Source organism: Strongylocentrotus purpuratus, unplaced genomic scaffold (genome assembly GCF_000002235.5).
Source record: "Strongylocentrotus purpuratus isolate Spur 01 unplaced genomic scaffold, Spur_5.0 spur5_scaffold_17, whole genome shotgun sequence".
NCBI lineage: Eukaryota > Metazoa > Echinodermata > Echinoidea > Camarodonta > Strongylocentrotidae > Strongylocentrotus > Strongylocentrotus purpuratus.
In genome coordinates, this window is record NW_022145602.1 from 5,305,414 (window position 1) to 5,319,677 (window position 14,264).

Genomic DNA, 14,264 nt, shown 5'->3' on the forward strand with positions numbered 1-14,264 from the left:
ATAAGCAAATTAGTGGACGAATTAAACTGATGGTATTTAATTGTAGACCCATGTACCGGAGATTGGTTGTGAATAACTACTTAGGCACGGGGGCATCAACTCTCGAATCAAATGACGGAAAATGACGGGAAATGGAAAGGGGAGAGAGGTAGAAATTAGTATGGCGTAGAAGGAGAAGTAAAAAGAGGTTGACAAGCCCCTGTATATCCCCCTTCATTTGGTGTTAATCACATTCCATCCATTATGTAAGACCGATGCCGCCCCCTTATATCAGCACCGCCTAATTCAATGGGCTATAACGCTACGCCATTGGTAAGTAGTGTGGGATAGAGGTGGTTTTTATTTTCCCCCCCCCCCCCCTTATTCCGGGGTCGAAGGGACCGCGTGCGTGTTCCCAAAATCTCTGGCAAAGGGGTACTTTTTTGCGCGACACCGCCTTTGACTTTCACATCGGAGATAGGGGGCGGGGGTGCTTTCAAAAAGAGGGAACATGCATACGCGTTCCCTTATAACACTGAGTGGGGGAAGGGGTGGGATTTGTTATATAGAGTATACAATCATTAATAACAGCACGTTTCAGGGTCTTTCAGAAAACCCCTTTCTAAAACTTTACTAGCCTTAATAGATGCATTCATCTCGAATATTGAAATACCCGCCATCGCCTCTTTAGTGCGGTCTCCTTCTATAATTAGCAATATAAATACAATTTAGTATCACTACGTTAGCCTGGTGTAATTGGTTGTTTAATTAATCAACCCCTTCGGTGCTCAGTGCCTTATGTAAAAGGGTGAATTAACGTGATAAATTAACTCGAGGGCTAGCAGAATTTTAAAATTGCTTTGACCCTTTGCGACAAATCGTTAAATTATTAATGTTCTTGGCAGCTATTTTGTTGTTGTTTTCTCATTTTGTTTGTTGTTTCATTTTTCGTTTGTTTTTTATTTTGGGGAATTGAAAGAAGAATTGGTGTGGGAGGAATTATAACTCGACCGAGTAAACAAGGGTCTGCAATAACATCTTTTAATTTATAGTTTCCAATTTTTACTTAGGTGACTTTTCTCCTTTTTTGTTAGGGGGGGGGGGGGCAAAGCCACTTGTACATTTTTTTTGTGAGAGGCGCATCACTCGTTTTCCGGGATCACTGCCCCTGGTAATAGGGACTTTTAGATTTGCACGTCGACAGCTTTGACTGCAACGTGTGACGTCATTTTAAAGCACTGCGCATGCGTTATGTCGTCTCAGTCGGCGATCGAGAATGCGTCAACCTTGATTTTCCTAAATCTAGTACATGCATACATATTGACATTTATATAGCGCCTTTACATGCTGAAAGGTACTAGTATGCCGCGTGCGCATAAAATATACAGTTCATCAGGTAGACAAAGGAACATCCCTTTTCCTGTTATTATGTAAAAATGTGTAGAACAGGTGTCACATGCATATTCACCTGTTCTACACATATTTACATATTAGCAGTGAAGGGATGTTCTTTTGTTGAGGGTAGAATGAGGAACTGTATATTTTGTCCTCTTTCTTTGTCCGTGATGTTTATTGTGTTACTTCCTGCATGCATATCGTCGAGTGCAATCTAAAAGATTTCTAATTGTAGCCAACATGGGCAGTTAAGTACGTTGACACGCATGATCAGTCGGCGTTCGTCGTGTTCTCGTCCATTCAATCTAAAAGTCCCTAATAAGCCTATTAGAGGACTGCCTAACGAACTAAATGTAATCCATCTTTTGTCTCCCATCTTCAGCGTCTGAATAACTCATGCCCAATATTATACTAAGTGCTATAATTACCAGCGAATTAAAAGATATTCATCAAAGTCTGAACCACTTTATACTTCATTCCACAACAGAACGCACCAAATTGATGAAATGATTACCCCAAAAAATGATCACCCACTTAAAACGTCTATTACATGAGGAAAACGAAATTTCTCATTCCAAATGTTGTAATTTGGATGAGGGATTGGTCATTTAATATTAATAACAAGTATGCCAATTTGGAAGATATTTTCGACTCCGCTAACGTCACCCCTTTCAAGGTTCAAGAGTCAAGTTCCAAATCTATTTTCCACTTTCTCATATCATATACATCTATAATAAAACATAAACAAAACAAAACAGCGCATTACCAAAATCGGTACAAAAATAAACAGTCGCAATTATTAAATGATGCATACTTCTTTAATAATAATAATAATAATAATAATACTCCGTTTTTTATATAGCGCTCAATACACCGACCTAACGATGTGCCTAAGCGCTTTACAGATATATTATTACCCCGGTCATCGGATTCAGGCTTACCCGCACGCAATGTGTGCACATTTTCCACTCCCTGGGGAGCATTCCAGCCAGTCGCCATTTTACAAGCGCACTCTTGCTCGTCCAACCACATGAACGTTCGCATCCTACCGGGTACCCATTTAACACCTGGGTGGAGTGTAGCAAGTGCAGATAAATATCTTGCCAAAGGACATTAGTGCCGTGTCGGGATTCGAACCCTCGACCTTCGCATTTACAGTCAAGCGCCTTAAACCATTTGACCACGAGTATAATATACATTATACATCATTATGAAAGAATTGTGAAAAATAAATCAATCTTAATTACATCATAATTTGAGAAAAACTGGAGGAACCTATAAAAGAAGCAGAGCTTGTAAATTTCACTGACATTATTGATTTTCAAAAACAAAACGCCACAGCTATCGTCGATCCAACAGAGCAAAAATACGAAGAGAGGACCAGCGAAACTACGCCCTCTCACATTGCCTGGCGAAAATCATCAAACGACGATGGAAAACGCCATAAAAACCAAAAGCAACAACAACAACAACAAGCTATAGGTCCCCTTTGAAAAAGGGACACCACAACGAATAAACTCAGGTAGGCAAGACCTGATAGAAAATATAGTATTATATTATTGACATTATACAGTCAAGATAGGACACCAATCATGTGAAACGGTACCCGGTTTGGACTACTTCCCATGGAGTGGAGAATGTGTGCGGGCAGGCCTGAATCGGATTACCGGGGGCAACAAGATTGTCTGTACAGTGATATAGACATATAGCGCTTTATAAACCTATAATATTATTATTTGTATTATTATTAACGAAGCAAGGGCTATATGGGCCTGTAATTATGCGCACCTGATCTATGGTGAATTATTAATGCAATTGCTCATCGCTCATCGAGTAGACCTATTTACTGCTGATTTCCATAAATGCTTCTTTCTTTCCCTGACCTCTGGTTTAATATCAGCCATTTCATTCACCTGAATTGACAGTAGGCCCATCCGCACATTACAATTAATGCGAATTGGATCGCGATGCAATAGTGTTTTTTTTTGGGGGGGGGGGACCGTTTACACATGTCAATTTCGTGCGAATTGGATCGCGATGCAAAGAATTTGCTTTTGTTTTTGCGACCATTCACACCTACAGCGCCCGGCAACTATCGTGATTATTCTGAAAAATCGCAAGACTTACTGCCAATCGGATCGCGATGCGAAATCGATTTTTAAATCTCACTTCTTTTTTCTGTAGGTGTGAACGCCCCTTAAACCCAATCTATGGTTGGGATCCACTTTTCAGTTGTTACTACATCAGGCAAGCCTCTGACAGCTTTTCTTTAGCTGTCAAAAGAAATTTTTATTTACAACAGAAATGTATGAAATTCGTAAACAGGTCTATTCTCAATTTCAACTCTGGACACAAATATATCCAGCTCTAGCTATAACCCCCACCCTTAAGCCCATACCCAATATTCCATTTTCGTAATGTAATCAACTTTAATGCATGAATAAATCTTTAAGTGCCTCAATACAAAGTAATCATTGAATTCACATATTACGAATAAATGCATTTCAATAGTCAGAATGCGTAATGTCATCAACTTTCATGCATAAATCATTTTTTCAAGTGCTTCAAGGCAAATCATTGTATAAATCATTGTAAAAGTCAGAATGTGAATTGCATTCATTAGTTGTTGCTAGGTAGGTCAAAATTATAGCATGTCCTACCTAACAACACGTAAATGTATGCAATTTGCATTCTGACTATTGAAAAACACTTGTTTGTAACAGGTGGAAAAATAATTTGAAATGAGGCACTTTACAAATATCTATGCATTGAATTTGATTACATCACAAAAATGGCCTATTGCTTGCAACCCTAACCCTGATCCTATACCTTTGACAAAACAAAAAACAAGAATTAAGAAAGTTAACCCTGTTACAGAACTGTCGCCGGGGAAAATGACAGATTGTCCATAAAATGATAAATACTTTATCAATATAGCATCATCAATTAATGAAGCTTTTCCATTTAAAAGTAAACAAAAATTCTTGGCACCCTTTCACTAAACAGTACTAAGTACAAGTTCGCCCTCATTCCATTAACGTCATCGATACACGTGCATGGCGGTGTTCAATGTATTGTCCGTGAACTTGTAGTTACGACGGTTTTGTAAAACGGTACCTTGGGCAGCGTCTCACGAAATCGTCATTAGTACAAGTTTGCTTTCATTCCATTAACGTCATCAATACGCGTGCATTACGACTAACACATGTTTCAATGGATTGTCACTAACGACGGTTTTGTTAAACGGTACCTTGGTCTCTAAATGTAAACGGCCATGGATGGCAGGTGTCACACAAATTAAGGAAATTGGTGTCGTCCTGTTTTCTGTTAAATAATGCATACATCTTTAAAATTTTGATAAGCTTATCACCTGAAAGAAAAAAACAGTGACAGTATGTCATAAGGCTGTCGGCTAGAAGGACGTTAGAGGGCTGTATTGTCAGTGGCAGTTACGGCCTTCTTGGAGGCAGCAGATAAGCTTTCGATTGGGATTACAAAAAGGAATAAAAACGATAAATTATTGCCGATGTAGCCGGGTCGTTGTAGAGTTATGGTTTTCATATATGGTCATGCGTGATATATGACTCATTTTTTTTACCCACATGTAACATTTGCTTGTTATACGTATAGTAAACCTCCCCCCCCCCCCCCCCCCCCCCCCCCCCCCCCCCCTCCCGAGGCCACCTCTCTATAACTTACCCCTCCCCCTCTCTCTCTCTCTCTCTCTCTCTCTCTCTCTCTCTCTCTCTCTTTCTCTTTCTCTCTCCCACTTCCTTCCCTTTCTCTCTCCCTAACTCTATTTGTATCTCCCTTTCTGTCTCTCTTTCTCATTCTCTCTCTCTCTCTCTTTCTCTCTCTTTCTCTCTTCCTTTCCCTCTCTCTGATGAAAATAGAACCTGTCTAGAGAGGCCACCTGTAAACAGTGGCGACTTTTTCTATTTTCCTTTGATGCATTATTCATGTCACGTAACCATTTGACTGTAGACGTAGACGAGCCTTATATTCGTAATTAAAAGAAGTAGAATCTAAATTAAGTATCGCACATGAACTTGTATTTATTAACTATATAATGATACAATATGACATATTGATTTCTGGGTTTATCGGTTTGTCATCCTTTAACATGATTATATCACCATGGCAACGTAATCGATCATTCCATTAACATGTCGAGTTTGTCGACAAAGCATGTTGTATATGTCACTTGTAATCAAATTCATAGACAACCCTACTTGGAGGTTGTCGTAACTATATATATATAATTAAAGCTTTATATTGTATGGAGGAAATATAATATTTGCCTCTTTGAAAAGTTTTTTTTTTTCCTTCTGTATTTTAGAGAGGAAAGGTGACACCGTCTTGTGCAATATGACAGTATTTCTTTTTGTCAAGGCAGGAAAGCGTTAATGTTTGTATCGGAACTGATCCTAGACATTATTTCGATCATGAGACTATTTTCAACGAGATATTAATGGCTGAACATTGACCGTGTATGGTTAGAATCGACTTTCAGATGGTACAGATATTCGAGATGATGTGGTCAACAGAAGTAGGCGTACTTTGAAAGGGCTTGTTATTTGCTAATGGTTCAGATGTTACTTTAGTTTGTATAGGAGAGATGAAATCAGAGAGATGGGAGATGCGCTAGTAGAGTTATTAAAATGAAACAAAGAAGGAAAGAATTAAGCTAAGACAGGAAGAGAAATAGGCTTAGGAGAGGGTGGGGAACGAGAGGAAAGAGAAAGAGATAGAGAGATAGAGAGAAAGAGAGAGAGAGAGGGAGAGAGGGGGGGGGGGCGCGCGTGTGAGCGAAAGAGAATGGGAGAAAGTGGATAAGAAACGAGAATTTGTGGAAAATCTACATGAATTGTAAAATGAATTCATTCATAAACGTAGGAGAAAAATTATTAGATAGAGGAGAAACAGATAGTGGGAGAGAAAACGAGAAATGAGAAAAGTGACAGAGAGAAAGATAAGGAGATAGAAAAGATTTTTATAGAAAAGTATAGACAAAAGACAGATGGAAAAAATAGAACACAGAGACATCCCTATTGAGATACAGTGTAGAACGTGGAAGGGGCAAACGAGGCAAAGGGCAGAGAGATAGAGAGAGAGAAAGAGAAAGAGAGAGAGAGAGAGAGGATGAGAAAGAGAGACAGAAAGGGAGATACAAATAGAGTTAGGGAGAGAGAAAGGGAAGGAAGTGGGAGAGAGAAAGAGAAAGAGAAAGAGAAACAATAATGAGGGTGAAACGGGGGGGGGGGGGGGGTGACTCGAAGTAGCTATTAATTTCGTCAATGCTGAATGCTAAATATACATGCGAGTTGGTATAGGGATTACGTAAGCGTTACATTTAATTACCGCTATTATAAGTGATATTGATTTATCAATCCCAGAGATTTCCCGAAGAGTAAAATGTTTGTCCAGACACCGTCGTTTAACTCCACTTAAAGTACATCAGAGCAAACCATTGTTATGTGTAAATTTTGTTTATTAGAAATTAATTGACACAGGGACGAATGGACGAATAACGGTATATTTTATAAGAAATTTTAGAGAGTCTGTAAGCAGCATGGGCGGCCGTATACAAGAATCCATCCTCCTCCTCCTCCTCCACCTTCTCATCATCATCTTCATCATCATCATCGTCATCATCATTAATACCACCATCATCCTCATCATCATAAATTACATCATCATCACTATCATCACCACCCCATCATTGATATCACCATCATCATCATCATAAATTACCACTATCATCATCATCATCATCATCATCAACCCCTCCCCATCTTCATAATTGTGACCTGAGTGGTATATTTCGGTATGCTCTCTTGCATCGCGATCATGACGAAAGAACTCTCATTTTCGAGTCGTAGAGATTTAGGGGAGAGAGGGGGAGAGAGAGGGGAGAGAGGGAGAGAGAGAGGGAGAAGAGAGAAAGAGAGGCGTGGGGTGAGGAGGGGGGGGGGGGGGGAGATTGGCAGGAGAAAGAGAGGGGATGCTGGGAGGGAGAGATCGAGACCGAGAAAGAGAAGGGGCGGAGGCAGTGGGGGGGGGGGGGGGCGGGGGTGGAGAGAGAGGAATACATCAAGAGAACGATGACAAGAGAAAAAATATATGAGACAAGATCGAAATCCGAAAGAGAGAGATGCTATCAAGGCACGGTAGACACGTGGCAGAGGGGAGATAATTCGACAATTATTAAACAGACGGTGGGGGTTAAAATAGAGAAGATTCGAATTGAAGATTGTGGAGGTGTAGTGGTACATGGTGGTTCATTCGTTTGACTCTTAATCCAAGGGTTGAGGGTTCGAATCCCAGCCAGGCACTAACGTCCATTGGCAAGACACTGAACCACATTTGTCCCTCTCTACCTAGATGTAAATGGCTACCCATAAAGCCTGATCGCTGTCATGTTCGGCCGTCAGCTATACAGTATTTAGGGGCGATAATAATGCTGGACATGTGCGCTTTATAAGAAGCCTTCACTACCAACAAACAAAGTGACATGCATGTGAGATAAATGACCAAGAAGATATGAGATTGAATGAAATAGAATTAAAATGGACATGTGTATGTATAAATAAGAATTGATCGAAAAGATAAAAGTAGAATGAGAAAACGGGTGTATAGATGACGAACAATGCAGACAGACAACGAAAGGGAGACACATTCAATCATGCTGACAGCTTAATCAACGTTTAGATTAATTACCATTTAATTAAAGGGCCACTCTGACCCAACTAATAGCCTTTTAAAACATGAATACACCTCTACTTATTAATATTCCAGCCTCTGATTTTTCAGAAAATCTCTAAATTGACAAAAAATGATAATAACCATCTATTTTTCACAGATCTCACGCTTGCTGTGCTACGCCCCTCGAAAAAAGGTAAAACGGTCACGTGGCTTGATGACGCATTATTTTGACGTCATTGCGGAAATGTCCTTGTATTTATCCTACAACCAGACGCGTACGGTATATTTATGTGTATTAACCCCCCTAAAACCCCCCCCTCCCCCCTTTTTTTTTTATTATGAAAAAAAAAATATATATATATATTCCCATGGCTGACCTAAAAAAGGGACCTACCCCCCCCCCCCCCAACGAAGCAAAATGTTAAATTTCAAATTTCGAGACCAAAAAGAAAAAGAAAAAAAACTGTCCTCTTACCCCCCCCCCCCCCCCCCCCCCCCCCCCCCCCCCCCACATGTTTACATGTCGTAGACAGATACAGCAATGATGTCAGCCAAGGCTGCATGTGTACAATACAACTAAGAGCCCTATACAAAAAAAATTGGACACATTTGAGACTCGAGGCATAGGGAAAATAATTGGTGCGAGAGAAAAATGTTTCCATTAACCTAATAAAATGCTCTAGATGTATAAAAATAGGAACATATTTTTGGTACCATTTATGAATTAGACATGAATTGAATTATTCACGGTAAATCTAGCCAGTACCGACATTCAGTCAAAAATATTGCTGAGTCAGCGAGTCCGTGAAATAAACAAGATAATGTAAATATCAAACATTATAGAGTAAAAGTATATAAAATACGTATATAAAGTATAGTGTTTGAGGAGGAATGAGTAATGTAACTTAATAAAGAAACAGGTTTTTGAGATTGGTTTTGTATGTAGGTATTTGTTTCAATTTTGCTTTTCAATTTGACCTTTGATGGTCTTTGTACCAAGGTTGACTTCTTTGGGCTGCCTAGGGAAAGTAAAGCCTCGGTCACAAATGCCATTACGAACTGCTACGAACGCCGTACGAACGATTTTCAGACAATGGAAATTCGGGAAGACAATGGAAAAACAGGGAGATTCGTACGAAATTATCGTTCGTACGAACCTTTGTGACCGTAGCATAACATATTTCGCAAATTAAGTTTCAAACGATCTCTGTCTATCCACCTTGAGAAAACTAGGCTCTTTTTATCCTCAATCTAGCATGATTCAAATTACCCCTAAAGACAATCATAAACGGTATTCCAATGCTATTATCAATGCAAGAAAAAGGGAAGCAATTACTTTTTGTCATTATCTCAAAAAAAGAAGTGAGCAGTTGCACACGCCTGGGGAGCTATCATTTCCGTGAAACTGATGAGCTTCAATACATTATTAAATAGGCATTTCCCTAAAGTAACCTTCACATTGGGGAAACCTACACTTTGGATACTTCGGCATGATTAACCTCATACGTGGACTTAAATTGAACGTCGGGTTAGATATCTTAAAAGCAATTTTGTTTTTGTTTATTGCATCAACCAGCCATTACTAAAGGGGACACGCACTTAAAGATAAAGTTGAGTTCTGGTCATGCGATTGCAATTGTGAAAGAAAGGGTGTGTAATCGATCAGAAAAGGTTGTGCTCAAGGCGCTATAGGCCTAGGTTGATAGGGCAGGTTATATATCGAAATTCCCCAGGCAACTTCAGTCCCTCCCCGCCTATGTTCATTGGTAAACATTAACAATCCTTTAATTTGCATTCAGAAAAGGTAAGGATTCGGTTTCCGATGTGAAAGCCTACGGCACTCTGCGCATCCTCATTCGAAAATTCTAAGTCAGCCGCTGCCATTAAAGAGAAGTTAAATTCTGGGAAGAGAAGACAAATAATTTGTGAGCTATCATTGTTATTAAGCACGTGTGGAAAAACGTGAGATAAAAAATGTTCTCTAGCTGAAAAGCATGGCTCTTCAAATGCCTTAATATTCTGAATATAGCATGTAACAGCATACAAATCGGAACGGACTTTTATGTCACATGTTCGTGTAGTCCCATATACAACCAAGACTGGGCCAAATTTCGTTATCATTTTGATGATTCCAGAACCTTGCAGTACCATGGCGTTATTATTATTATTATTATTAGTATCATTATGTCAGTATAAAATACCGACCGGCAATCATACCAGCAATTGACGAGCTCGCTTACCAAAATTTCGAAAGACCCTTGGGAAACACCCCCAAACTTCACATGGCCAGTCCACCCCTTCCAACAAATTCTAATGACAATTTGATCAAAGCTCGAATCGTAATTTTCCAATACAAATTCTCGAGAATATCATTAACTAATCATTTAGGTAATGGAAGATGCATTTATTGTAAATGATAATTGGTCCATTAGAGGAAGAAAGGGTGGGGTAATAAGGGCATGAAGATTGAGTGCACAATATTGTTTGTTAATATTCACACTATACTAGACGTTGCAGTTAAAGGTAAAGGCCAGTATTGGAAACGCCCCAATTTCAAAAAATGAAATGGAAGCTCTCATTACCAATCATGTGAAAGAATATGTTTTGACTAATACATGATGATAAAAAATTTGCCGGGAAACCGCCTACTAATTCATATATTTGGTAAATTTGTTTCTCTCATGGTCTGTGAGAGATATAGGGTAGTCCCATATACATCTTTCTGTGTATAGTGCTTGTAACTTTACGAAGAATGGGCCAAATTTCTTATCATTTTGATGATTCCAGAACCTTGCAGATGCTAGATGCTAGATGATCAACCTTTTCTGATCGATTCCACAACGTTTCTTTCACAATGCAATCGCATGACCATAACTGGTCTTTACCTTTAACGTATAACCAGAAAAGTGCAAGTTTGCGAGATTGATTTTCCGATTCCTAATGAATTCTTTTAACATATGGCTGCTCATCGAAAGTACTATTTAAAACAATAGCGCCCTAATTATATTTATTTTACGCGGGGTTAAATATCTTGATTACTATATGTGTAGACCAGTGGCGGATCCATGTAAGCCAGGTAAGCCAGGTAAGGGGGTGGGGGAGGGGTAGGGGTGTCGTGGGCACTTGGATAGAGGGCACGGAACCATCCAATCTTACTAGCTATACCCCCGTTCACAAATTCTTGGATCCGTCATTATAGGCATCAATGCCCCCCGAATAATATCAGAATAAACTCCTGGGGTCCGTCTACTAAATCGCAACTATGTTCATCACATAAAGATAGGAGACTGCATACTTGCGATTTGTTTGGAGGATCGACGATTGATCCAAATCAATCGTAACTCTTTATAAGACGGGGCTTGAAGTGTCTACTGCAGGTGCTATGTTAATTCTGGTTGTTGATGACCACCACACCCCCCCCCCCCCCTCCCCCGAATTCCTTTGGGGGAAATTAACGCTCCTCTTTATTTGGTTGGATTGGTTATGACTATGGATTATTGCAAATATACAATCGAGGCAATTAAACAAGTACCCTAACAGGACATACATATTTTGGTGTGTAATTCTTTACAGCTGTCAATCAATCAACTAGGCCTACATAATAAATGGTACCAGGTTTAATTTAATGACATTCTTTTTATTACCTACAGCGATTCACACTCGCATTGAATTCGACTTTGAGAAGCAAATGATTTGTCAATTGTGTTTGGCGTTCGTACCGGGGTGACTATTGCCAATCATAATAACCCGTAATCAGTAAACGGACGCTGACCTTTTTGTAAATTTACCTAATAATGCACGTAGGTATTCGGTTTAATCATTATGAAAGCCATTAGTAGGAATTATATTATTTTACTCTAAAGAGCGGGGGATGAGAGTAAGAACAATTTGTGTCAATTTGTTTGCTTGTGGTTAAAGAGAAGGTCGAATTCTGGGAAGAGGTGACAAATAAGTTGTGAGTGTTTTCATTGTTATTATGTAAGTGTGGAAGAACATCAGATACAAAATGTTCCCTGAAAAGCATGGCCCTTCAAATGCCTTCATGTTCTAAATATGACATGTAACATCTTTAAAAAATGGGTCTCATTTTCATGCCACATGTTTGTGTAGTCCCATATACATCCTTCTTTGTACATTGATTGCTACACGGTAGATGGGGGAGAAGGGGTATCACTGTACAGAATATAATAAGGTTGTTAACATTAATTAGCCATTATTTCTATTATTAAATTTATTTGAATATTATATGAATGTCGGTACGCTTCTGAAATTTTCCGCTGTTGACCAACTGGTTATAATTACCTGCTAAATTAATGAGTACCCCCAAAGATAAAAAATTAGTCAATCGAGATTGAGAAACACAATCAGACCCCAACCATCCCCTGAATGAAAACGAAGCAACTGCATAAATGAAACATCATCCCTATATTGTTTCATGCCTTCGAATATAATCATCTTCATTTACATATATAATTATTCGTATCTGATAATTAATGTAGGCTAGCCAAATACACCGCTCAATATCCATTTTTAGTATTACGCTATTACTACTTAAAAGAAAGAAAAGATAGCAGGAATTTTTTCGAGAGAATGTTATTCTATTTTTACTAAACATGCTTTGGGCACTATCAATAAACCCTTTGATTGTTATGTATACTTATTTCAATCATATGCAATATAATGCCAAAGAGAAAGAGATGATATTAGTTGCGTAGCTTAAATCAAAGTCACACACTGCTGGCCTCTCTTTTGGAAATATATGTGTGTTCTATAACATGTACGAGGGAAATTATTGTTCAGAGTTGACATAAGACAGGGTAAAGAGCTGTTGACAGATTTGCGTAATAATATTCTCACAATTCTATTTACCCTTGTACCAATATAGTATGAATACACTTCTATGGGTGACCAACAGGGCATTATATTCAGGACATCTGCACAGTGTTTGAGTCAAATATTATCTTTCTGAAGACAAATATGCACAGGTGACATGGAACGTGAATGAATCTAGAGTATGATATCGGATCGCGTTCTGCGTTTTTACTTCTTCAATGATGTTTCTCTATTGGTATCACGGAAGATTTTGTTGCGGGGGGGGGGGCTTGGTGGTTAGGGGAATCATGGAGTTCTTGCATTCATTTTCTAGATGTACCTCGTGAAAATTGAGATGGAGAGCGAGCCAATCCAATCCACTCAGGAACCAATACTCATGTATGAATATGTTGTTATGTCTTGAAACTCAAGGAAAATCTGGAAAAAGTATTATTTAAATGTCTTCGTCATCAGTTATATCAGTGAGACAAAATTACATGCAAAATTATCCTAATAGCTAACTTGTTTTAACATTTTTCGTTGAAGCAAAATCACTATTCATTGTAATCGAGTCAAATAAGGGCCCCGTCTTATAAAGAGTTGATATCAATCGCAACTTATTTGCGATTGATATCAATCGTAACTATGTACATAAGAGATAGGAGACTGCAAACTTACGATTGATTGGAGGACTTGCGGTTGATTTGGATCAATCGAAACTCTTTGTAAGACGGGGTCCAGGTGTAAATCATGCGTGTCCTTCCCCTCACAGCTTTCAGACAATTTATTTCTCAACCCGCCAATGCCATCAAATCATCTGAACTCTTCTTTATCTTCAATCAACAATAAGCTTATGGTATCATAATTTAGCTTCATGAATGCTCATGATGTTTGCTTTGCTCTTCATATTTCAAGTGTCTTAGATCGTATTGTCATTGATAATCATAACAACCGAAACATGACGTCGTTCATAATTACAACAGCTAGAAAATGCCGTCAATCTTCACCATGCCAACTGAACATGCCTAAACGTCCGATGCGTACAAAAGACTTCACATCTCATCCTCATGTGATCCGTGTATTTTAGTACGAAAGCCACACTCCAAGGGGGCTGGTTCTGCGCGGCCCAGGCGGATGGGTGGAGGGGGGATTCCAAAAAAAAAAAAAAAAAAAAAATAGAATATGTAATAACCAATTTCATGCGGTTTCATGTGCATTGACTTACAAATAATTACTTCAATTGCTTTACACTTCAATAATGATGATGATGATGATGATAACGATAATGATGCTGATGATAATAACGATAATAATAATTAAATAATAATGATAGAGGTGATAAAAGTGGTGATGATAGAGATGATAATAATAAT